Below are 3,801 nucleotides of genomic sequence, written 5' to 3'. Positions count from 1 at the left end.
CCCCCTGAAGCGCACAGGAGCTCCAGCCATGCAGGCAAACCCCATCTGCTCAGGTGCCCCCCAGACCCCACACCCAGCAGCCGCCAGCGCTTCTCGTGTCCCTGCCCAGGGGTAACCAGCTCCACCAAGGGGACCTGTTGGTGCCTGTACCTGCGCTGGCCTCCAGCCCAGCCCCTGATCCCCAAATCCCCTGGGCTGTTCTGCCCTGGGCTCCCCTGCCCTCCTGTGCCCAGTCATCTCTCCTCACCCTGTCCCAAACACCTCCCTGTGCAGCCGTGCAGAGCCCGGGACAGCTCAGCTCCAGAACAAACCCAGCAGGGACCACCCCAGTGCCGGGGAAGCTGCTGCTGCTCTGCCGGAACGGGAGCTGTAGCAGAGCAGTCCCTGGGAGAGCGCTCCCACATCCCGCAGCTCAGCACAGGAAGCCCGTGGGGATGGACGTGTTCTTCCCAGGGCTGGGGGCTCTGCTGTCTGCAGGACCCCCCATCACCCCACCCCAGATCAGAAGCCGTGCAGCCCCCCCGGTGCCGGCTGTAATGGAGCCGGATTAGCGGGGCAGAGGAGTATCCCTTACAGCGGCGGGAGCCGGCCCACTGCGCCTTTCCCAGCACCTGTTCCTGCTGGAGCCCGTTCAAAGGACACGCCACTCTTGCCTGTCCCCCGTGGGCCGGGGACACGCAGACACGGGGCAGGGATGGACTTGCCTCCTGCTCCAGCACAGCACCACAGGCAGGGCTGGCACTGGGCACAGTGACACCCCAAAACCATCCCATGGCGGTGGCCTGGGTGAGCTAGACAGGGCACACAGGTGACTAAGGCCCTCCAAGGTGCCCACAGGTGACACAAGGTGGCCACTGGCCAGCCCATGGGGATGGTGGCCAGGAGCAGCTGGTGATGGAGCTGGCCCCTGTTCTGGTGAGCTGTGGCCAGCCCTGCCCACTGGCACTGGCCCCTTGGGCTCTGTGGGGATGATGTGGCACCTCTGGGCACTTCCACTGGGCCTTGATGAAGGTGGCAGCAGCTGGGAGCTGGGCACTGGCCAGCGGCTGCAGCTTTCCCTAGGAAGCAGTTGAAAGACTTTCTGCAAAATCAAATGTTTTGAGAATCAGGGGAAGAAACAGAGGAGCTGGAGGCTCCAGAGGGATTGGACTGTGTGTATGGGTGCTGCACGGGCATTGCCAGCTCCTGCTGGGGTGCTGCACCCCAGGACACACCTCAGGCACTGTGTGGGGCTGAATCCTGGCATTTGCTGGAGGAGTGTGACTCTCCCCAGGCCCAGGCTGGCCAGGTGCCTCCAGGGAGGCTGAGGTTACCCTGGGCTCCTCCAGCCTCAGCCCCTGCCAGCCTGGTCCTACCTCCCATCTCCCCACAGCCACACAAAGCTCAGGTCCTGCCAGACACCAAACCTGGCTGCTTAAACGTTGCTTTGCTCTCTCCTTCGTTCAAACCTTACCTGTGGCAGGGCTGGAGGCTACAGCAGCAAAGGAGGTGGGGAGGCTGCCCTGGCCATCCATGATGGACCTGAATCAATGCCACCAACAAGCAGCAGCAGCCCCCCAAGAGGAGTGCTCACATTGCCTACAGCACCTCTCAGGAGGACCAGCGCTGCTCGGGCAGTGCTGCTGCTCCACATTGGCAAATCCCAGCTCCCAGTGAGCCACCAGCATCTGTGTGCCACAGCCTGGGGTCAGACTTTGCCAGTGGTTCACATGCAGCATTGAAACGGAGAAAAGCCAGGATGGGAGCACATCTGTTCCTGTCCTTGAGGTGCTGCTGTCTCACCTGTCCCTGCCCTGTCCTGAGGCACCCACCATCAACACCTCAATGCAAGAGCAACACTTGCTCAGTGGGACACAGCCAGAGACTCCTGAGCAGATGTGGAGCTGTCCTGCTCCAGCCTTCACAGCTGGGATTTGTGGCTTCAGCAAAGCCAGCTCCTTTCCTGGAATCCAGGGCAGGACTTGGCATGTGATGAGCACCAGCAGGGATAATGCAGGAGCAGGCACACAGCTCCAGCTCACTGATGTGTTCGTGCAGTTGGGTACAAGCAGAGGTTGGAGCACCACCAGCAGCCACAGTTCTTGGTGACAATGACACACACACTGCCCAGCCCTGGCACAGCCACCACTCCTGTGATGAGTGGGAGTCCCCCACCTTGGCCTCTGTAGGGCCACAGTCAGCAGTAACTGGCCAGATGCTGTGCCGGGCCAGCGGAGCCTCTGCCCATCGACTGTCATCGCCAACATACAGCTTGGAATTGCCTCTCTCCTCCTCCAGCGGGGCTGCCAGGCACCTGGAGGCCACCAGTGTCACTTCAGGCACATACTGCCACCACTCCGCCAGCCTTTGGCTCTGCACCCTCCTGGCAAACCCGAGGTGGAAGCACATCCATGCCAGGCATGAGGCAGAGCCATGCCCCACAGCCCCCTTGGAGCTCTTGGTGTGGTGGACACTGGGATAAAATTCTCCAAGGAGAGCAGGAGCAAGCAGCTGGACACCAGCCAGCCTTTCTGGGATGCTTGCAATCTTCCACGCTCCCTGGGAGCAAGGCTGGTCCGGGCACAAATCCCGGCACAAGGTGAGGAAGCAAAGCCCTAGGCAGGGGTACTGGGGAGCCATGACTTCCAGAGGCAATGGGGGACCCTGGTTTGGCATTATCACAGATAAAATTAATCTGTGGGCAGAGAGAAATAAGCTGAAATCAGACCTTTGGGAAGAAGGAATTGTAGAATTGAAGGGCAGTATCTGTTCCACCCCAGGATTTCAGATTCCTTGGTCCAAAACCACATGCCCAGGGAGCAGCACAGTGCCCTGAGGCTCTGCAAACCAGCCACCACCCAAGCTTACCAGCCTGGGCTTGGGGGTTTTTTTCTCCCTTCCCATTCAGGAACTTAAGCCAGAGCCTACATTGGCTGCAGCTGGGAAACAGCCTGTCCTGGGGCTCTCTGGCAGCGCCTCAAGCACGCTGTTCCCTGGCGACGCCGTTGTCACAACTGCGGCAGCACACTTTAACCTTTACGTTTACCCTGGGAAGGGAGGCTCTGCGGGGCCAAAGCCGGCCCATTCCCGGGAAACCCGACACCCCTGCTAAATCGAGCGGCAGGGAAGGCTGAACAACATCCCCACCTGAATCCCAGCCATGCTGCTGAAACACAAACCAGCCGGGTTGTCTGGCTTCGCTGCTTCCATCAGAACCAGGGCTTCCACCATCGTGTCATGACAGGTGTCAGCAAGGTGATGGGGAAAGACAAGGAAAAATCCCAACATCATCAACAGAGCATCCAGAGTGATGTGGCCATCAGCAGCAGCACCAGGACCTGCCCAGATCCAGGAGTTCTTGCCAGGTTCAAGCCAGGTCACACAAGCAGCTGCAAAGGTTTCCCAGTGGTGACAGAAGGGAGAAGCAAAGCTGTGATCTGAGAGCATCATCAAGCCTTTCCATAAGAATTTATTCACCAGATAATTTCACCTTGCAATCAACATGAAAGTCCAGGAAAGCATTGGCTGCCTTTAAGTTCCAGCCCTAGTCTGTGTTCAGCAAATTATTTTGATAACAAATTGAGTATAGCCCAACTAGAAGAGCAGAGGAAATTTTGTGCCCAGATCTCCTCTCCTTCAAATCTTTGCTCTCAAGGCACGCACGTAAGGGTGATGACCTTTGAGTACTGGAATACAAAAATGTGTTTGCAAAATCCACACAGAGAATATAGATTTTACATCAGTTTCTCAACCTACCCTAACTCTAAAGGGAGGTGTTGCGAAAGCACTTAGTTAAATCCCAGCCTGTTACTCCCATCCTGT

Source organism: Geospiza fortis, unplaced genomic scaffold (genome assembly GCF_000277835.1).
Source record: "Geospiza fortis unplaced genomic scaffold, GeoFor_1.0 scaffold188, whole genome shotgun sequence".
NCBI lineage: Eukaryota > Metazoa > Chordata > Aves > Passeriformes > Thraupidae > Geospiza > Geospiza fortis.
Note: the sequence above shows the minus strand (reverse complement) of the source record.